This window comes from Eptesicus fuscus, chromosome 7 (genome assembly GCF_027574615.1).
Source record: "Eptesicus fuscus isolate TK198812 chromosome 7, DD_ASM_mEF_20220401, whole genome shotgun sequence".
NCBI classification, from domain to species: domain Eukaryota; kingdom Metazoa; phylum Chordata; class Mammalia; order Chiroptera; family Vespertilionidae; genus Eptesicus; species Eptesicus fuscus.
The window spans coordinates 22,787,536-22,811,100 of record NC_072479.1 but is presented as its reverse complement, the minus strand read 5'-3'; the positions used below and the strand labels follow the sequence as shown (position 1 = coordinate 22,811,100).

Sequence of the window (23,565 nt, the reverse complement as noted above, 5' to 3'; positions counted from 1 at the left end):
ATGCGGTGGAAACCTCAAAAACGAAGAGTAAGAAAACAAAGAGTAACTGCATAGTAAGTCATTGGAGCCTACTTGGGATTTCTAAGTTCAAGGGTATGTTTCTCAGCTAAGGTTTCACAACAGGACAGCAGCTGTCCACCAAGTAACAGATTTCTTTGTTACTTAAACAGTTATTAAAAGCAAATGGTGCCTTGGTTACAGAAGAAGAATTAAAGGGCCTGCTGCAGACTGTTATAATTTATAATCCTTGGTTCCCTGATGCTGGAACATTAGACTTTGATCTCTGTGAACAAGTAGGTAGGAATTTAAAATGAAATCAGGCCCAGGGAAAACTAGTGTCCTTGTCATTAACTATGTGAGCTCTTGTTTGAGCTGCACTATGCCCACTTCATATTGAGAATCAAAAGCCTACAGAATACTAGAAGGATTTACCACCTCCCCCTCCTCCTGAAGTAGAGCCTGTAGAGCCTGTAATACTCAAGGCCCCACCACCAGAGGAAATATTTCCCAATCCTCCACCTCTGGTGTGGAAGAGTCCATCAACTAGATCCTCAGTTATGGGATCTTGTGTCAGCCAAGCTATGTTAGAAAGAGAGCCTTTGACTTGCCCAGTTATGCAAGATCAGCAAGGTAATCAGATACAGGATACCTCATTTAATACCTTTAAAGAAATAAGGAAAAGTATTAGAGAAAATAGGGCTAACAGTCCATTTACAAAAGGACTCCTTAATGCCTTGTCTGAAAATTATGATATGATGCTTTGTCAAATAATAATAACTATAATATGCTTTCATTTATAGCTCTAATTGTTATTCTGGAATATGTGTTTTGCAGAAAGGACAAGATTCCATGTCATTTCCATTACTCTATAAAGTATCTGGATTTACAGAAGAAGTACTGGCAGGAAAAATCAGGAGAAACAAAAATTTTGATTATGGAGCTGAATGAACAAAAAATAATTATATAGTTTTTGTAACTTTTGTTGAAAGTATTGCTGATTCTTAAACATTTTGTTTTTCAGATATAAGAAAGAATTTTTAAAGCAATTTGGTAAATTATATATTTCTCTCCCTACCTGTCCCTCCAGAATTTGACAATTCTTAATAAGTGGCAATACATTTCATTGCATGAATTCAATAACACCTGTTTCCAATTGTAGCTATATTAACCAAGATAAACTGATAGTGGGCCTGCTTATAGCAGCCATGGCTTCACCACCTTTTGCAGAACTTGGTCCATCCAGCATTCTATGGGAATCCCTAACAATCCACAAGGACAGGCCATCATTGAACATGGCCATGCTACACTGAAGGGTATGCTAGTAAAACAAAAAAGGAGGAATATGGGACTCAAGGACCCTGCTATAATACTTTCCAAAGCACTCTTTACCCTTAAGTTTTTTAATCTGAATGATCATTTTCAATACTCTGTAGAATAGCACTTTACCTCAATAACCCCACCTCAGAAACAGCAAGTTTAGTGGCAAGATGTGGACACTAATAACTGGATAGGACCCAATGTGTTATTAACATGGGGGAGAGAATATGCATGTATTTCTACCGCCACAGGGCCGGTGTGTATTCCAGCTCACCAGATTAAACCCTACCATGGCATGGCACAGGACCAGTCCTCTTCCAGAAATGAAGAATTTGGGCCTGGGATCACCATGGCACCAATCGTTGCACCTTCCCCAGACCCAGACGGCCCCCAGAATAACCTGGGGAATAATGAAGAAGCTGATGGCAGAGGTTGAGTGATTATTGAAGAATACTCACATTCCATGCACTGCAGATAATTAATCATTGCTCTTTTTGTTTTTCTTATAGTCTGTAAAACTGGAACTCCAACAGTAAATGCACTTTGTGGACCTTGACATTCCAAAGCAGAAAGTTCACCTCAGCCCTCTGTCTCCTACATTCAGCAAAACAAAAAAGGGGGAAATGTAGGGAAGCACAGGAGACTTGGTTAGAAAAATTGTAAGGAGGACATTTCAGAAAGGGAAGTTGGCTGAAGGTGGCCCACCATGTTTATCAAAATTTCAACTGACTTAGGGGAGTTTGGCCAAAGGCAGTCATTCCTAATTGTTCCTTGACCTTTTCAAACAAGTCTGTGCATGTGCAGACCCTCGGGTGTTTATCAAAACCTTTATGCTTAATCTTTAGGTGTCCTTGCTTAAAGGATACTGCAGAACTGCAGACACATGTGTCCTCCCAAAATTACTTATCCTACTGATTATATTTGAAAGATAAACTTTATCTCAAACTGCTGTTACAATAAAAGCCTGAAGAGGGAAGCAATTGAGGCTGTCTGGTTCCTTTAGCCAGGCAGTCCCTTAGCCCTCTCACAGCAATCCTGTGTCAGAGTAATCATTCATACATCCATCGCTTAGGATCTGCTGGTCAGATCTAATATAAACTAAAAGATTTAACATAAATTAAAATTCTTAAATACAAAACTATTTAAAAACTAGAGGCCCAGTACATGAAATTCATGCACTGGTAGGGTCCCTAGAGGCTGGCAACTGCCGGCCAAGGCCTCCCTCCCTTCCCCTGGTTGGCTCCACCCCTGCCCCCTGGTCAAACTCCTGGAAGAACTCTGGTGGAGGGGACAAATTGGATACTACACTTTTATTATATAGGATAAAGCAAAAAATATAGTTCATTTTCTTCTTTGGCTGAGTAGCTCAGTCTGTTGAGTATGCCAAGATTGCGGTTCAATCCCTGGTCAGGGCACAATCAAGAATCAACCAATGAATGCATAAATAAGTGGAACAATAACTCTCTCCCTTTCTCTCTCTCTAAAATCTCTCTATATAAAAAGCCAGCGACCATAATGGCCATAACGATGATAACAACCAGTCACTATGACACCCACTGTGGCCAGCAAACCAGCCAATCAGGGGGTGGGGCCGGCCAGCCAACCTCACAGTCCCTCCCCGCTGCTGCCCCGATCGGACTCTCCCACCCCAATCAAGAGCTGGCCACCGGCCAAAAGCCCCCTCCCTTCCCCCTGATCAGCCTGCTCCACCATGATAGGCCTGCAGCCCCTCCCACTGGCTGCCCACCCCTGATCTCACCCCCCCACCCCAATAGGGGGCAGGGCTGGGAAGCCAACCTCCTGCAGCCCCTCCCCCTGGCCATCCCAACCCTGATCATACCCCCTACCCCAATAGGGGGCGGGGCCAGCCCACCAACCTCCTGCAGCCCCTCCCCCCACCAGCCCCCACTCCAGATCAGCCCCCTCACCCCATCAGGGGTGTAGGGCTATCCAGCCAACCACCCACAGCCCCTCCCCATGGCTGGCCCTGCCCCCAATTGGCCCCCCAACCCCAATCAGGGGCGGGGCCCTATGGCTAATCACCTGCAGCCCCTTCCCCCAGCCAGCCCCAATCGGGGTGGGCTGGCCGACCAACCTCCTGCCATCTCCTCCTCCCGACATGCCCAGCCTCCCCATCCACCCCAATTGAAGCTGGGCTGGCTGCATCCCACTCGTGCCTGAATTCGTGCACTGGGCCTCTAGTCAATCAATAAAAGAGTATAGTTAATTTTCTAATCAAAGGGAAATGATCAATGTATTTGAGTTATCTATATATAAAAACCTAAGCGACCAAATGACCGAACAACCAAATGACCAGTCGACCATTCACTATGACGTGCACTGACCACCAGGGGGCAATGCAGGACCCACCCCCTGGTGGTCAGTGCATCCCCACAGCCAACTTCCCGTGCTCTCCCACCCCCACTAGCCAACCTCTTGTAGCCCTGATTGGCCCCTATCGCTGGCCAGGCTGAAGGACCCCACCTGTGCATGAATTCATGCACCAGACCTCTAGTATACTATAAGAAATAAATATCAATTGAGCTCTTCTTAACTGCCTGGAAAATATGACGTATGAAATATTTTACCCTCTAGTTTGATTCCTGAGGGCTTGGACTGTAATTAGCAGAAAATTGAAGTTAATTAGTCAAGGAGCAGCAGAAAGTACAAGTAAACATTTAGTGGGTCATGTTTCTTAGACCAAGTCCTACAGTCCTGTTTCTGAAATTGTCAGCTTTACAAACAAAACAAATAGAAAGATACATATTGGCTGACAACTTACTATGTGCATTTTATGTAAATTCACATGTAGTGTTCACTCCAGCCTCTGAGATAGGATTCATCACACCTGTCCTAAGAGTGAGGAAGTAAGAATTGAGATATTAGATCATTTGCCCCAAATCATCCAGCAAGATTCATCATTGAGTCTATGTGATTCTGAACCAGCAATCCTTCTCTTGAATTCTATTGCTTTGTATTTCATAAAGACGAGGTGTTCAGTACCTTGACAGACTGATCTTGAAGATTAAGATAAGATGCATATGAGATGGGAAAGACTAAACATCTTCTAAGGAAGATGGGGGATAGTGAGAGTTCCTGCAGTGTGGACTGTGAACAGTGGGTATTTATGTGATCTCTAAAGCAACTGTGATAGGTTAAATCGAGGGCAGAGTGGGAAATTGGGGCAAGGAGAGTGCTCATAGTAGAGCATGACTGAGGAGTTAGAGGAATCTAAGAGAAACAAGTAAGTAAGTAAATAAATAAATACTCTTCTATTGCTTAATTTATCCTACAGACAGGCCTGGTTTTATGTATGTTTGTCTCTATCATGACTTAATGTTTACTGGTTGGTTTGCTTCCTTGTCTTCCCCATTGATTGCACTCAGTAACATCTCTGAGGCTGAAGTCAAAACCCAAATCTGCCTTTTTTTCTGAAGACTCTCGTGGGGCTCAGGGTTAGATAAAACTGGCCAGATTATTAAAACTTTGAGAAGGCCCAATAACACAAAAAGAAATTAATTGTAAATGCATGTATTTGTAGCACAGCAAGAATTCCCCTTCAGTGAAATAGGGCAGACCACTTCATGCCCATGTGCACAACCTCCCCTTTAGATCCTTCCATGAAAAATGATATGGGAGGCAGGTTTCCTATGGATCTGGGGTGATCTGTCCTGGTAGATTCTTCACTATATGAGCACTGCTGGATATGGTTTTGTAGCACAGGGAACCCCTCTGTGAGGGCAAGTGAAGAAACATTAGAGTCAGTCCCACTCACTAGAATCCTTGACCCTGTGTTTATCCTATGCATTGTTTGCTGATTCACTTGTAACCCAAATCTACTCCCAGTCATCATTCTCTCCAATGCTCAAATTTGAGCCAGCTTAGTGGTCTCCCTTCACTGAGGCAAGATAAGGTAATTGCTGATATTTGCTGTAACTCACTTTATAATTTTCAAGTGTCTATTACATATCTACCTAATTTTATTTTTTATTAAGAAATAATATAGTATCATTTTCCAGTTTTAAATATAAAGAAACAAAGGGCCGAAATTGTCACATCTCCTATCACAACAAATCACTGATGAATTTGGGGCCAGAATCTGTCTCTTCAGTACTGGTCTGTCTTATATACAATACTTTATAAATATGACCTATGAGAGCATTACATAGATCCTCTCCCCGCCCCCAATTATGTTTCAGCACATTTCAAAGCAAATGTAAAAGGGGATAAGATCTGCCCAGTGGAAACAAGAATCACAAAAATTTGAATAAAATTATTTTCAATTTAAAAACACAAGTAACTAGAACACAGTCTTGGAAAATATTCTAAACAGGAAGTTTGAAGACAAAGTTGATCTAATTAGGAAAGTGTGAAGAAAATATCCAAAAAATACACCATATGCCATATAATAGTCTAGAGGTAAATAACGGAAAGCTGTCTTGGTATTTAGAAATGAGAAAATTGTGATTAGATAAAAGTTGGCACCAAAATATTCATCATTTTAACTCATCAGACAGATTTTTGGCCTACACTGGCTTAGGAACGAGGTTGATTAAGGAACATGAACACAAAGTTTAATCAATACTTATTGGATGTATGAAAGAATGAATGGATGGGATTATTGCCGTAGATGTGGTTGAGGAAGGAGAATAGGAGATGCTACCTCCAAACAGATATTATTCTATGCCATCCTGCAATTTATTCTTCAACTGTTTGTTTAATTTCAACTTTTCTCCAGCTCATGAATCCATATGTCTCAGCTAGGTCCTTATAGATTGAAGAAAGGCCCAACTGCAATAAAAGTTTTAAGCATTGATGGTGTTGGATGAAAGAAGGCATTTACTGAGAGAGGTACAGTATTAGACCTTCCGTAATAATAACTGCCACTGTGTGCTAGTAGATATACTTCTTCTAATTCATTTAATTCTCACAATTCTGGGAGATAGAGATTCCTACCTCCAACTTATTTATCAAAAAATAATAAAGACAAGTACCATGTAGTAAAGGCAGCAGAGCTGAAATTCTAGCCAATATCTGTCTAAATCAATGTTCTCTGCTATTTCACTAAGCCACTCTCAGACCATAGAAATAACCCAACTCCTTCTTATCCCACATGAGTAATGAGAGGTAATTTCATTAATGACTAAAGATTACAAAATTCTTAGGGATCCAGGTACTCTAAATCTTTTTTTTATTTTTTATTTTTATAGTATACCAAAACTAGGCTTTGGTTGATTGGCTGAAGATAATTATAAAAGCATATCATATATCATATAGATTAGCATTCTTAATAATACTGCTAATTGCGTAAGTAAAAGATAAATAAGTTGCCCTTATAGAACCCTTGCCTTCACTATAACATCAGCAAGGATATCTGCTGCTGCTCCTATAAAAATCCTGGTGGCTTCCCGCCCTGGAGAACTTGCTAGAGGTTCTTGGCACCTGGTGTCCTTTGCTGGCTACCCTAGGGCCTGGCCATTCATTTCAGAAGTTACAACCCATGTGCTTGTCTTAAATTTTCTTTTCATGTTAGGTGACATAAAATAAAGTTAAGGATTTGTAATTCTTGAATTAACCAAGATCACAAAGTTAACTGAATCCAATTTAGTGTTTTTCTTCCCTGTTTCTAAGGTTATAGTATTATAATAAAAGGCATCTCGAATTGTCTTTAAAATACTCTACCCAACATCTAAATTTATCCAGAATATAAAATTCAATAGCTTTAAAGATGTTTTCAAACTACATAATTCTAGCCTTTGTTGGTTATTACATTTTTTCTAGTTATAAATTTGATCTTAGGAGGGTAGATATTTTTATTTACTTAGAGAAAAAAAAATATTTTCTGATGTTGACAAAGCTTCTGTCCAAATAATCTTAAACAAAAAATGATGTTAGAATATTGACTTGGGGTATTTCAATTTAAAACAAAAAGGAAAAAAAAGAAACTGGCATGTGCTTAGTAACACTAATTATAGATTTGGGTCACTGAATATTCCACAAAGAGCAATAGAACATTCTTTATTTTGAAATAACAAAATAATGGTGTTAACAGACCATAGTCACAGTGAAAAACTGGAATAACAAAAAAGTGGGAAGAAATTCCAAGGTTAATGCCAAAATGTTAAGACAAAATGCAAAGAATGATGATGGTTCTTTACTTTTCAAAGATTGATTTTCCATTTTCTTGGAATAAGTATGGGAGCGTATTACACTGGTGGAATGACAAACTTTACCACACCTAAAGTTGCTGAGTAGAACAATTACACAATCCTTAGTGTTAACTATTCTTGAAAGTTTGCTGTCAGATATCATTACTTACCAACTCAGAGTGAGGACACTGTTGTTAGTTTTCTGATCCAAGAAAACTGCTGTGAAACCTCATATAAATGGCAGTAATGGGAAATCAAACACACACCTGCCTTTGTCCTTGTCAGTTGGGAGAGGTAGAAGACCCTGGTTGTCTTTGGAAAGGTGGTGGAATGGTTTCCTTCACATCTGCCTTCTTGCATACTGGGAAAATTTACATTTTAAGTTACTTGGGTCTTAAAAGTGTCCCTCTTAAATGTAAATACTCCTGAGCTCACCTTGAGCCATATTCTTCATATTCTATGCTATTTCTGTTAGTAAATACAGCTGCCCAGAGAATGAGTTGAAGAAGATTTTGCTAAAAACTAGAGATTTAGTATGAAATTGTCTGATGGTAGGAGCAAGGGAGAGAGGAATTGGAGAGAGTTTGGTGGAAGGTGGGGGGTAGTAAAGGCATTTATGATGCACAATTTCCAGCTCAGTTTTAAATCATTATTAGTTAATAAGTAACAAGAAAGTCAAACATAAAAGCTAAGTTGTCAAGTCTAATTTTATGTATTAACATGCCCAAAGAAACATCCTATATAATAAAGAGGTAATATGCAAATTGACCATCACTCCAACACACAAGATGGCTGTCCCATGTGGTCAAAGATGGCCACCACAAGATGGATGGCAGAGGAGGGCAGTTGTGGGTGATCAGGCCAGCAGGTGAGAGCAGTTAGGGGTGACTGGGTCGGCAGAGGAGGGCAGTTGGGGGAGACCAAAACTGCAAGGGAGAGCAGTTGGGGAGGAAAAGACCTGCAGGGGAGAACTGTTGGGAGGGACCAGGCCAGCAGGGGAGGGCAGTTGGGGGCAACCAGGCCTGCAAGGGAGGACAGTTAGGGGTGACCAGGCCAGCAGGGGAGGGCAGTTGGGGGTGACCAGACCAGCAGGGGAGGGCAGTTAGGGGCAACTGGGCCTGCAGGGGAGGGCAGTTGGGTGGAACCAGGCCTGCAGGGGAGGGCAATTAGGGGTGACCAGGCCTGCAGGGGACGGCAGTTGTGGGGAACCAGGTCAGCAGGGAAGGGCAGTTATGGGCAACCAGTCCAGCAGGGGAGGGCAATTGGGGCGATCAGGCTGGCAGGGGAAGGCAGTTGGGGGTTACCGGGCCAGCAGGGGAGGGCAGTTGGGGGCAATTGGGTTGGCAGTTAAGCATCAATCAGGCTGGCAGGGGAGTGGTTAGGGGGTGATCAGGCAGGCAGGTGAGCGGTTGGGAGCCAGCATTCCTGGATTGTGAGAGGGATGTCTGAGATTGGAGAGGGTGTAGGCTGGGCTGAGGGACACACACACACTCCTGTGCAAGAATTTCATGCACTGGGCCTCTAGCCCTATATAATAAAGCAGTAATATGCAAATTGACCCTCACACCCTCACACAAGATGGCCGCCCCCATGTGGTCAAAGATGACCACCACAAGATGGCCAGCAGGGGATGGTAGTGGTGGGTGATCAGGCCAGCAGGGGAGAGCAGTTGAGGACAACCAGGCCGGCAGGGGAGGGCAGTTGGTAGCAACCAGGCTGGCAGGGGAGGGTGGTTAGGGGTGACCTGGCCTGCAGGGGAGGGAAGTTGGGGGCAACCAGGCCAGCAGGGGAGGGTAGTTGGGGGCAACCAGGCCAGCAGGAAAGGGCAGTTGGGGACGACCAGGGATTGGGCCTAAACCTGCAGTCGGACATCCTCGAGGGTCCCATATTGGAGAGGGTGCAGGCTGGGCTGAGGAACACCCTCTCCCCGAGTGCACGAATTTCATGCTCTGGGCCTCTAGTATCATTATATTTCTGATGCTAGTGTATGTGGAAAATATTAATCTAATAAACAATATTTGCATATCCTGACTTGACTTCCGGACAAGACGTCAGAGTAGATAAATGCTGTGCTTGCTGTTTTCACTACACATAAAATTTAAATTTAAATTATAGAACAACCACCATTGAAAATCACCTGAAGACCAGCTGAACAGACCTCCTATAACTACAGATATAAAGAAGCCACTTTAAGACTAGGAGGGGCAGATAAACAAAAAGACTGGTCCCGAGCCCACATGTGGCAGTTAAAAATCAGGAGGGATACCTTAGCTATAGAGGTTCCCTTTGAGGAGAAGGGGTCCCAGCCCCCTACTGGATACCCAGCCTGAAGTACTAGTTCAGGGAAGTAGAGTCCCCACAACAGCTGGCTGTGAAAATCAGCAGGGACACAGTCCAGGTGAGACAGAGGGCTGCTGTAACCCAAGCATCCTCTTAATGGGCATGTCCGCAGATCCCCTTGCTCACAAACACTCACCCCAAGCTCCAGAGAAGGGACAGTTGCTCAAAATGCACCAGGGACATATGGGGAGGAATTGAATTGTCTGGCTTCAGGGCCAGGGCTGAAGGGATAGCTCTTCCCAGAATTAAAGTGCCAGCAGATGCCACTGGTACTTTGTTGAGCCCTCTTACCACCCAGCCTGAAGGTATAGGCAGGGGCCAAATCTGAGTATCCATTAATCTGGCTAACACCACTCTCACCCTACCCTGGTGATTCCCTGATAATCCACCCCACCCAATTCATGTTCCTGGCAGTAACTTTTTCAGAAGTTAATCCAACAAGTGGCTGACCTGTGAAGACTTTCCTAAAATCTCTCAAAGTTCCACAAACCCCAAACACACAGTGTCTGGCCTCAGGATCCACTGTACCACTTGCTAAATAGCCCCAGGCTTGGTACTAGTGACAGCTTACCTGAGTTCACAGCATAACCACTACCAGGTGTCTCCAAGCCCAGCATATGCAGCTAACACCTGCAGATCGTTTAGTAACTCCTACCAGGTGACCCTGGGCCATGCACAGGCAGAGGCTGACCTTAGCCTGCACCAAAGCCCCTCCCAAGAGGTCCCAGAACCAACACAACTGGTGGTCAGATTCAGACCACACCAGAGCAGCACCCAGTTAATGCCATAAGCAACACACCCAAAGGGTGGACATGATAGGCACCAGAGCCATGCTATAGCAATCCTGCTCCATGGGGAAAACACTGCACAACAGCTTGTTTGTAGGAGTCATGGCCAGTCCTCACATTCAGTCAGCCTGAGGGTAAATCCCATCCACAGAGATGCTGACAGCAGTCAAGGCTCAACTAGAACAGAATGGCACACACAACCCACACAAAGAGCACACCTAGATTATGCCCTCAAGTGACCAGGGAGTCTGTGTCATTCAGCCTACAGGAAGCCTGCTATAGAAGGCCATTTTCTCAAGTCTGGGAGACATATCAGATATACCTAATACACAGAAACACATACAGGTAGGCAGCAAAAATGAGGAGACAAATAAGCACATCCCAAATGAAAGAACAAGGCAAAACTCCAGAAAAAAAAAAAAAAAACTAAACTAAATGGAGACAGCAATCTACCAGATACAGAGTTCAAAACACAGGTCATAAAGATGTTCAATGAACTTAGGGAAAGAGTAGATGATATCATTTAAGAACTTCAACAGAGACAGGAAACATTAAAAGGAGAAAAAAAACACATAAAATAGAATAAGTCTGAAGTGAAGAACACAAAAACTTAAATGAAGAATATATTAGATGGAACCAACAGCAGATTAGATAAACCAGTGATTTAGAAGCAAGGTAGTAAAAAACACACAATCAGAATAGCAAAAAGAAAAAAGAATCCAAAAAAAATTGAGGCCAGTTTAAGGAACCTCTGGGGCAATAGCAATGTAACAACATGCATATAAAAGAACCAGAAGGAGAAGAGAGAGAGAGCTAGGGATTTATCGAATAATTTCACTGAAAATTTTCATGACCTAGGGAAGAAAATAGACACACAAGTTCAGGAAGCACAGAGAGTCTCAATTATGATGAACCCAAATAAAAATATTAGAAGAAACCATTGGCAGCAAAATCTCAGACATTTCTCATAGCAATATGTTTACCAATATATCTCCCAGTGTAAAGGAAACTAGGGAGAAAATAATCAAATGGGACTATATCAAAATAAAAAGCTTCTGCATAACAAAAGACATCATCAACAAAATGAAAATGGAGCCCACGGCATGGAAGAACATAGTTGCCAATGATACATCTGATAAGGGGTTAATTTCCAAAATATATAGGGAACCCATCCAACTTAACAAAAGGAAGACAAACAGTCCAATGAAAAAATGGGCAAAGGACCTAAATAGACACTTCTCCAAAGCAGACATACAGAAGCCCAAGAGCCATATTAAAAAAAATGTTCAAAGTCAATAATCATTGGAGAGATGCAAATTAAAATGACAATGAGTTATTACCTCACACCTGTCAGAATGGCTATCATCAACAAATCAACAAACGATAAGTGTTGGTGAGGATGTGGAGAAAAGAAAACCCTAGTACACTGCTGGTGGGAATGCAGACTGGTGTAGCCACTCTGAAAAACAATATGGAGTTTACTTAAAAATTAAAAATAGAGCTGCCATTTGACCCAGTGATCTCACTTCTAGGAATGTATGCTAAGAAACCCAAAACACCAATCAAAAAGAATGTATGCACCCATATGTTCATAGCAGCACAATTTATAATAGCTAAGATCTGGAAATAGCCCAAGTGCACATCTGCAGATGAGTGGCTAAAAAAAAGTGTGGTACATTTACACCCTGGAATACTATGCAGTAGTATAAAAGATGTATCTCTTATCATTTGAGATAGCATGGAGGGACATGGAAAGTATTATGCTAAGCAAAATAAGCCAGTCAGAGAAAGATAACTATCACATGATCTCACTCATATGTGGAATCTAATGAACAAAATAGACTGATGAACAAAATAGATCCAGAGACATAGAAGCATGGAATAGACTGACAAATTTCAGAGAGTAGGCCTGGGTGGGTGGGTGGGGAGAGACTAACCAGGGAACTTAAATGCATATATGCATAGCCCATGGACACATACAATAGTGTGGTGAAGGCCTGGGAGGGGCTGGGATAGGTGGAAGAGGGTCAATGGAAAAGAAAAAAAGTAAAAAAAAAAAACTAAGGGTAAGGGGATATCTGTAATACTTTCAACAATAAAGATAAATTATATATCTATACCCAAAGAGGAAAGAGGACCATACCAAGACACAATATAAATAAAATGCCAAAGGTTCAAGACACAGAGAGAGTTTTAAAAGCAGCAAGAGAAAAGCTATGTTATCTACAAGGGAGCTCCCATAAGACTGTCAGCTGATTTCTCAACAGAGACTTTGTCAGAAGGGATTGGCATGAAATAATCAAAGTGATGTAACACAAGGAACTTGGTCTAGAATCAAAGGAAAAATAAAGAGCTCTGTAGACAAGAAAAATCTGAAAGAGTTTATCACTTTCAACCAGTATTATAAGAAATGTTAAAAGGCCTGCTTTGGTAAGAAAAAATTAAAATATGAATAAGAAACTACCACAAAGAAGAATTTTCATTGCCAAATGTAAACACATAATAAAAGTAGTAGATCAACAAACACTGAAGCTAGTACATAGGTTAAAAGCAAAAGTAGGAAGAGCATATGTTATTACAACAGTAAATTAAGGAATACACACAAACACACACATGCATAAGAAGTAAAAAGTGAATGACAAAAATATAAATGTGTAAAGGATGAGTAAAAATGGTAGTGATTTTATAATTAATTTAAACTTAAGTGACCACCAACTTAAAATAGATTGCTATAAACATAGCTGGTATATAGTAAAGCACATGGTAACCATAAGCCTAAAATCTACAAGAACTACTCAAGACATAAAGAAAGGAATCCAAACACAATACAACAGGAAGTCATCCAATATACAAGAGATGAGAGTAAGAGAATAGGAGAAAAAAACAACAATAACAACAAAAAGAGAGAACCAAAACAATCAGAAAACAATTAATAAAATGACAATAACTACATACCTATCAATAATTACTTTAAATGTAAATGAATTAAATGTTCCAATTAAAAGATCAAGGGATAAAGAAGTGGTACATATAAGCAATGAAATATTACTCTGACATAAAAAAGATAATCTTACCATTTGTGACAACATGGATGGACCTAGAGGGTATCATGCTAAGTGAAATAAGTCAGTCAGATAAAGACAAATACAATATGACGTTATTCATGTGTGAAATCTAAAAATCAAAATAAATGGAACAAACAAAACAGAAACAAACTTATAGAGAACAGATTAATGGTTGCTGGATGGGAGGCAGGTTGCAAGGGCTAGGTGCAAAAGGTGAAGGGATGAAGTACAAATTGGCAGTTTCAAAATAGCAATGGGGACGTAAAGCATAACAGAGGGAATATTGTAAAAACTGTATGATGCCAAGTGGGTAAAAGACCTGTAAATTATATAAATTTCTAACTATGCCATAAACCTTAAACTAATATATTAGTACATGTCAACTGTGATTTAAAAAATTAATTTAAAAATAACCGAAGTAAAACTAAAAAAAAAATAACAACAATATTTGCATATCCTATGGGAACACAATTTATTTTAACAGTAGAGCTGAACACCCTTTAGAAAAGCATACATTATAGGTAATCTTGTGGTGGGGTGCCTCCATTGGTATTCTAATTAAATGAATGAAAAAACAGAGACTTAAGTTCTATTTTAACCATGGACATTTGGACAAGTCACTTTTCTTCTTTTCCAGCTGTTCCATTCAAGTTAGCTATATGCTTTGGAGGCAAAAGGTCGGCCTCAAGCTATCCTAGGTAATACTTTTACTAAATGTTTTGCCACAAGGGGCACCGGGTCTCAAAGGCTGCAATACCTATTTGTTTGCCATTCTCTGCCTGACTGCTAATGAATGGCCACATATTTTTTGTTATAATAATGATTGACATTCAGGCACAAATTTCTGTATTAGCTAGCTCTTGTAACAAAAGTAATTTTAAAATGGAGAGATGTTGTAAGACAATAGTATTTAAGTCACTCTCCTAAGCAGAGATGAGTTGTTGAGGAGTGTGGGCAGCTGCCGTCAACACTCTCTCCAGTCCCTACACCCAAGGAAAGAGGGTGATGTGGACGTTGGCACATTGCTTGCCCTCACATTCCACTGGGAGTTGGGGAATTCAGTGAGAAGGCTGCACTTAAACTAGAAGGTTTTTATTACTAAGAGGAATAAAGGAGGAAGAAATACTGAGAAATCATTGGTATTCTCTTCCACAATAGACTTTAAGTTGACAAGCAAAGCCAAAATTGAATATTTACGATCTTCAAGAATGTTTGTCTCCTAGACATTGGCCCTTTGCTCTGCCCAACTTCTGTTCTTTGGTTTAATATTCTCTACTTTGAGGTCATTTGAAAAAATTGCCTTGGAGATGGAGACATACTCTCGTAAGCAATCTCGGCCACCAGTTTGTATATAAAAAGTGCCACCTTTGTGGGTGGAGGCTGTTTGACTGGATTTGTTCCTCCCATTTTAGTTTGTGATAAGAAATGTGATGTGTCTTTAGTTCTGTACTGTTTCATGTTATGGGACTCTCAGTCAATTTTATATTATGAGCCATGAGCAAAAATACCTCTTCTTGTTCTCTTCCTTCTTTGCTTCCAGAAATGTTTCCTTCAGCTTAGGGATATGGGAATATACAGGGTGAGGCAAAAGTAGGTTTACAGTTGTGAATATGTGAAACACAGAGTTTATTCTTGTATCATTATTTATTAACTAGAGGCTCGGTGCACAAAATTCGTGCACGGGGTGGGGTGTCCCTCAGCCCAGCCTGCACCCTCTCCAATCTGGGACCTCTTGAGGGATGTCCAACCGCCTGTTTATGCCTGATCCCACTTGGATCAGGCCTAAACGAGCAGTCGAACATCCCTCTCACAATCCAGGACTGCTGGCTCCCAACTGTCCTCCCCTGCAGCCCTAGTCCCCCCCAACTGCCCTCCCCTGCAGGCCTGGTCTCCCCTAACTGCCCTCCCTGCTTGCCTGATTGCCCACAACTGCCCTCCCCTCTAGGCCTGGTCCCCCCAACTGCCCTCCCCTGCAGGCCTGGTCCCCCCAACTGCCCTCCCCTGCAGGCCTGGGTCCTCCCCAACTGCCCTCCTTTGCTGGCCTGGTCTCTCCCAACTTCCCTCCTCTGCTGGCCTGGTCACCCCCAACTGCCCTCCTCTGCTGGCTTGGTCACCCCTCACTTCCCACAACTGCCCTCTCCTGCTGGCCATCTTATGGCTGCCATCTTGTGTCCACATGGGGGCAGCCATCTTTGACCACATGGGGGGCAGCCATCTTGTGTCTTTGTGTGATGGTCAATTTGCATATTACTCTTTTATTAGATAGGATTATTATATTATTTTCCATATAAACTACTGTAAACCTACTTTTGTCCAAACTTGTATGTATATATATATATATATATATATATATATATATATATATATATATACTAGCATTCCCGTTGCAGGAAAAATCCTGCAATAGGGTTTCCTGCTGCACTCTACCCCACCCTGCCTGCTCTCCTCCCTTGTCCCCTGGCCCGCCTTCTCCGCCAGCCCGCCCCGCTCTCCTTCCTTCTCCCCCAGCCCCGCCTCCACTCCTCCCTTCTCCTCCCCCCGGCTTGCTTGCTTCTCTGCAGCTTTGCTCCCTTCAGCATCTCTTGGCTTCTTTCTAAGCTGTATTGATATGCAAATTAGCAGCCATCTTTGTTGGGATAATTTGCATACTCGTCCTGATTGGTTGGTGGGCGTGGCTTGGCTGGTAGGCGTGGCTTGGGCTTAGCAAAGGTGCGGTCAATTTGCATATTTGTCTATTATTAGGTAGGGTGTGTGTGTGTGTGTGTGTGTGTGTGTGTGTGTGTGTATACACACACATAAAATGCACATATTAACAAAAGGAAGCATTTAAATTGAGAGCAGACTTAAAAGTAATCTATGCAACTTGGTAGAAGGAATATAACTTTTAAAAATGTCTATGTTTTTACACAGATCTAAATCAAACTTGGGATAAGGGAATCTTACACCACCCTGGGAACTTGTCTCTTTACCTTTTCTCTAGTCTCAGAATAAGTTGGAAAAGTCTTGCCAATAAAATAATATTTCATAGGGTTTGGGTATAGTGGCAATAGTTTCAACTGGGGAAATAACATTTTCTGGATTAAGAATCACCAACTATGCCAGCCTAAAACCACACATCCATGAGGAATTGGTAGACCATGGCTAATGTGAGACAAATCAGAAATGCTACTTTTTTCCTATTCTGAACCAGTGTAAGTGATTTTAAAGAATCAAGGCAAGAATAAGTTTTGTGACCTGAAAGTTTCCACCCTGCCTTTCTAGTTACTGTCTGGAATATATCTGTTATGTTTGTTGGCATGTATCTGTCCTCTTGTCTTGGTAATGACCTTAGCATTTTCCTTAATCTCTCTGAGCCTCCTTTTCATTATCTCTAAAAGGGGGATAATAACCCTTCATATGTAGTGTTGCCATAAGGATTTAGGGAGTTAAATATTAGAGTGCTGAGCATAGTTCCTGGCAGTTAGCAATCAATAACTAGCAGTAACCATTATTACCTCTGTTTTCCTGAGACCTAGCACAGAGCCTGGCACAGACAGTGTCCAGTAAATGTAGACTAAATATCTGATTCTGATTGTGAACTCCAACACAAGATGACTATCTCCTCCTTAGCCCCTGGCACATCTATTTACTCCTTGTAGATACATTTATTCACTGTATATTTTTTGAGAATTCAGAAATGGACAAACCTGGTGTCCGAAATAATGAAGTTTAGAGTCTAGTGAAGATGCACAGTCTTGAATTTCTTTTTATGTTTATAGTTATTTGACCTGGCATGGATATTGTACTTTGTTTTCAGTCATTTACAGGAGTTCCTTCTTATCTGTGTTCTAGCACTGGCCTCGAGTTGATAGTTCCTCTGGCTTGAGTTTATGAATGGCTGGCATCCTAAAACACTTTCTCCTTAAGGAAAGTTCACAAAGTCACATTTGGAAGGGGAATGGTGAATAATCAATTATAATAGAATATCTATCTTTTAAAAACTTCTTACTGCGGGAAATTGCCCTAAGCACTGTTTCCTCAGATGCTGGGGTTGCAGACCTGGGCACTGAGTTAAGCTGCATCGCCATCTGGTGGTCATATAATGTGGTGCCCAGATGCAGAGTTTTAATGAATTTGTGAGTAGGTTTCATAAGTTAGAATTAAAGGGCTCTCAGGAGTCACCTTGTCTACTTCCCTTATTTATACTTAAGAAAAATGAATCCACCCTCCCCCCCCAAAAATAACCCAAACTTTATGTTATAAAAAGTTAATTGCAGAACTGCTGTCCCATTTTAGTTGCTATTTCCCTGAACAGTGTACAACATGGAGTGCGTGGCTATGGCTGAATGTTGGCATTTTCTTTTATGGAGTCACATAACGCATTGTGAACACATGTGCTCTTACTTTTAAAATGAGGGTGATACAGTTGTTGTCTCAATTGAATAATAAGGGATGTGAAATTCTATATAATAAAAGGCTAATATGCAAATCAACTGAACAGCAGAACAACCAGTCGCTATGATGTGCACTGACCAACAGGGGGCAGATGCTGAATGCAGGTACTGTCCCCTGGTGGTCAGTGCACTCCCATAGGGGGAGTGCCACTCAGCCAGAAGCTGAGCTCACGGCTGGCGAGCGCAGTGGCAGTGGCAGGAGCCTCTCCCACCTCCACGGCAGCACTAAGGATGTCTTACTGACAGCTTAGAACTGCTCCCCAGGGGACTCCCAGAGGGCTCTCAGACTGCAAGAGGGTGCAGGCCGGGCTGAGGGATCCCCCCTCAAGTGCACAAATTTCATACACCGGGCCTCTAGTGGTTTTATAAGCAATAAATTAAAAGAAATCTAAGTTCATATATACTTTTTATTATTTTTTGTATGAAAACATGTATCTCTTTCAAAACGGCATTTGCAGTTGAGAGCCACTCATTCATTTATTCATAGCTTACTTCCCTATCAAGCAATTGCTATGTCATCATTATATGAAGGGAGAACACAAACATTAAGAAAACATACACTTTACCATTGAAAAGAGCAGTCTAATGGTGAAGACAGACATTAATAGGTGAACATGTTGTGATAACAGATATTAGAGACTGGTATCAAGTTTAGTGCTTCCACTGAAGGTGTTTGGTTCTGCCAAGTTGGGTAGAGAAGTCTTGCAGAGACAGAAAAGGCTTCATATAGGAAAAAATAAACTTGAATTATTCTCTGCAAAACACTAGTGGTATGCCAGAGAAATAGGTGAGGATAGCTGGCAGGAGGAAATGCCAGACATGGAATGCTAAAACCCTAAAAAGAACTTATCAAAAGAAAAATACAAACAAACAAATAAAACACAACAACAATATTGTCCTATAATTATGAAAATATTCCAGTTCTGGCAAGTCTTCCAAACTCATGGCTGTCATTTGTAACAAATGACAAATTAATCTGGTTTCTAGACAATATTTAATTACCTAAAAAATTAATATTTTGTATGCAGATATGAAAAGTAAGATCATTTTAAATTGTGTAATATCATATGACCTAAAAAGTCAATAGAAAACAATGGGAATTGAATGGCTTTTTGAAATCTCATCTAGACTAATCATTTTATTGATTTCTTTCTTACATGTTTGTCCTTTAGTTCTGTGTTAATGACTGTTGGAATTTTCTTCTATCTCCCTCTCATGAGATTGAGTATTTTGAAAATTATATTCATGTCTTGAAATGAGTCTTTCTCTTTTCAAATCCCTTCTGGTCTTCCTTGCCATCCTCTGACATTCAGAAAATTGCTTTCTATACGGATTGATTGACAGCCATCTATCCACATGTCATTCATTCTAAATGGTTTCCTTCTGAGCTATCTCAGGATGAGACGTGTTCATTAGTCCTTCAAAATGTAGCTGTAAAGACAATTCTGTCAAGAAGACACTTCCACGTATACTGAAAGTCCAAAATTACATTCTTTCAGGGTGTGTTTTCCTATTCCTGTGCATGTCAGTGAGAAAGGAAAATCTTCAGCTTTTTAATCAAATAAGGTAACAAAATAATCAGAAAAGAAAGAAAGAAAGAAATTTTCTTTTATTGAGGGAATATAAATTTTCCCAATTACACAAAAAGCTGGTTGTGTTTTAAAAATCGGTTTGTGGATTCTTTCTTTTATTTGCCCATCACAAATATTATAATTCTCAAAAGGTATTGCATCCTGACTTTGTCCCACTTAGGTCACTCCTTCTGCCTTGAAGTGCCTGCTCCTCCCCTGACTTTTATTTTCACTCTTTCAATGGCAATTTTGATTCAAAATAAATCACACCCTCAGGGAATGTCTCCTGACTGCTCTGCTGGCATACATGCACGTTCCACCTGCTCCCTGGGCGCCTAGTGCTACTCACTGGGCAGATTGATTGCAGGCACAGTGGTTTGTGTCTCCCTGTTCCATATCCTTTGCAGTGAAGCTTTGAATTTACTCCCATTAAAAGTCTACTTCCCTACCCTTCCTGGGTGACTCAGTTGGTTGGAGCATCGTCCTGTAGACTGAAAGGTCGTGGGTCCAATTCCAGGTTGGGGCACATAGCTAGGATGCCAGTTTGATCCACAGTTGAGGTGTGTGCAGAAGGCAACTGGTCAATGTCTCTCTCTCTCTCTCTCTCTCTCTCTCTCTCTCTCTCTCTCTCTCTCTCTCCTCTCTCCCTCTCTCTCTCTCTCTCTCTCTCTCAAGTCAATAAACATATAAGAACATTTTCAAGAAGAGTCTACTTCCCCATTCCTTGAACCTGGATTTACCTTGTGACGTGCCCTGGTCAATAGAATGCAGAAGAATATTGGTTTGCCAGTTTCAAGCTAGAACCCTGAAAGATTGCATTGCTTGAAATAAAAAACAAACAAACAAAACTGGTGAGCTCCTAACCAAAGGATACTAAACTATTTCTCAGTTTCTTTATCCAGTAGCTCTCAGGCACTTACTATCATAGTGGTTCACACACACAAAAATAATAATAAGACAAAATACAGACATACTGAAACCTTCCCACATTGAAGAATTTCACTGGCAGAGACGAGTACACAGTACCCCAAGGCAAGTGGCTTTGGACAGCGTGTTTGAGACCAAATGATTGTCAAGTCTGATCCTGAGAAGTGGGTATTATCAAATATGTATGATGATGAGAGCCAAACCAAAACAAACGGTTTACGTACATATATCCTGTGGGTTTCTCTCAATCTTAAAAGAATGCTTCTGATTTTTTTTTTTTGACCATTGTTAGTGTTCATTACTTAACAGAAAGGTTATTGGGGAGCATGAATTACTTTTAAGTGTTAGACTACTTAGCAACTTAATTATTCTTGGCAGAACTGTGAAAGAACACAAGTTTCAACACCTCGAGGTGCCTACTGTGTTGGAATTGAAGGCTTGCAATTGTCTCTCAGTGATTGCCGATTCTGCCAAACTGGGCATCTAGTGTCCTAACAAGGAGAAATCATGCCATCTGAAACATACCAGAGATCACTGCTGTGTTGGATCCCTAAATCAAAGGGTATGAAGTGCTTTCTTTGGGTTTTGTGGCTCCTGTGGGAAATATCACTAACTTCTTCGTTATCAGAGTAAAACTGGGGCATTCAGTTCCAGGAAGGAAAAAGGTAAAGTGCAACTGGAGCTGATTCCTACTCTTCTGCCACCTCCCCGGAAGCCCCTGCCTGGTCCTCATTGATTCTGTGATGCCTTTCAGGTGCTAACTTTCAGTCCAAGGACAAACATGGGCACACCAGTAGCTTTCACTATTTGGGATTTTTCCATCACAGAAAAATATGGGGGGTTGCTTTTGAATTACAGCATAATAACAATTCATACGCATGTATATATAGCAATGCTTAATTAGATCCCAAATTAAGCATTGCTATATATTGGACAGTCATCGTAGCAGCCTATGCAATTCTAGTATGTAACACAGAAATTCAGGTGCACCTTCCTGCAAACACCACATTCAGGAGAGTAAAATTATTCCCAGGGAGGACATCAGGAAAATCTAGGATTCCGAAAGGACAGAATATATTTCTGAGAGTGAGAAATGACTCTATAGTTCTATAAACAAGAGCTTGAGGTGCCTCCCCGACACCCATGGAGGTAAATATCACCTACATTGCATTAGATCACTTTCCACCCTCTCAGTGTATAAGTTGAGAATTGTGTTGGTAGCTTGAAACAGACACTAGAACTATGAGCTGCTTCCCAAGGAAGGAATTTAATTTTTCCTCATGTAAAATAAATCCAGAGGTAAGAAGTCCAGGGCTGCTAAGTTATCTCTGCAGGGTCCTCCCCTCACTGATTCACCATCTTCTGCACGTGGCTTCTATCCTCAAGGTCACCTTCCTTCCAATACAGCTACTGGACACCCAGACATGGCATCTACATTCCAACCTGGAAAGAAGAAAAGGTAGACAGGAATATCTGATTTTTCTTAACAGCTTGAAATTTTTTAAAGAAGCTTCCCTGAAAATCCTTACCAAAAACTTCTACTTAATACTACTTGCCAGAATGTACTCACATATCTATATCTGGCCACAAGGGATGCTAAGAAGTGCAGTCTGTTAGCTGGGCACATTTCTGATTCCAATTAGTTTGGGGCTCAGAAATGAGTAGAGAATAGATATCCAGGGAACAACTAGCCAAATCTGCTCTCCTAGGTTAGGGATATGAGAGAGGGAGGTGTCACAATGAGCTGACAATGAACCGATAGAGATGATAAAGGGAGAGGGCAGAAGAGTCAGGTTAGGCACCAGTATCCTAAAATTTTTGCTGAAGACTGGAAGAAATCAGAAGTCATTTGAGGAATAACGTAATTATAAGTTCAGGATACTTTGCAGCAGGCGCCAAGCCACAGAAACAACTGGCACAAGCACAGCAAGACTGGGGGCTAGACAAAGTCCTACCACAAGAAGCAAAAATATGAGCTGGGGTGCCCTGCTGCCAGCATTAAGATTGGCCTCTGCCTCATACACACAGCCCATGTGTGGGAGGCAACAAGAAATATTCAGCCTTGAGGCTGGGTGTAGGCAACTTCTGGGGCTCAGAGTGTTGTACGTGCAAAGAAAGGATTGCTGATGTCTATAATGCATCCAACGATGAACTGTGCCACCCCAAGAGCCTGGTGCAGACCTGCATTGTGCTCACTGACAGCACGGAACCAACAGTGATACGAGTCCCACTGGGCACTGCCCCTGGGCCACAGAAGGGGGCCAAGCGGACTCCTGAGGAGGAAGAGATTTTAAACTAAACACAACATAAGAAAATTCAGAAGAAATATAACGAAAGGAAAAGAAATGCCCAGTGTAGCAGTCTGCTCTCGAGGAGCAGTGGCAGCAGGCAAGCTTCTGCATGCATCCCTGGGAGACCAGGCTAACGTGGCCGCACAGATGGCTGTGTGCTGGAGGGCAAGAATCTGGGGTTCTAACTGAGGAAATTCAAGGCCCAGAACAGCAAATAAATCCTCCTCCCTCCTACCTTAGCTCATGTAGATATGTTTATTGTTGTAAAAACAAACAAACAAACAAAAAAACAAAAACACACACACAAAGAAGTTCAAGACTTAGGACAAGAAAAGCAAAAGAGAAACTGTAAATACTACTTCCTGATTTTGATAATCTGTCCAGGAAGAGAGCTGTAGGTAAATCTAGGTCAGCATTTTGTGCCCAAATTACAGAAACTTTTAATCAATTCCAAACACAAGTTCCATGCCTCTGCATCCAGTTGAAGATTCTGTTCTTAGAGTCCTTACCTGGCCTGGACCCTGTTCACTGCAAAAAGAAGAGATAGTTGCACACATATCTCTTTTTGACTTTCTAAGCTCTGACACTGCAGACCACACTAGGCCATGCTATGATGTCAGAGTAAAGTGTCCAGTCCTACAAGGAGAGAATGGAGTAGCTCTACACTGAGGACTTCTGGATCAG

The 23,565-nt window shown here is 41.4% G+C and overlaps 1 pseudogene; it reads left to right on the top strand.

Moving 5' to 3' along the window:
- Positions 1-23,099, top strand: LOC129149629 (40S ribosomal protein S8-like; annotated as a pseudogene).
- Positions 23,100-23,565: the final 466 nt, after the last annotated feature.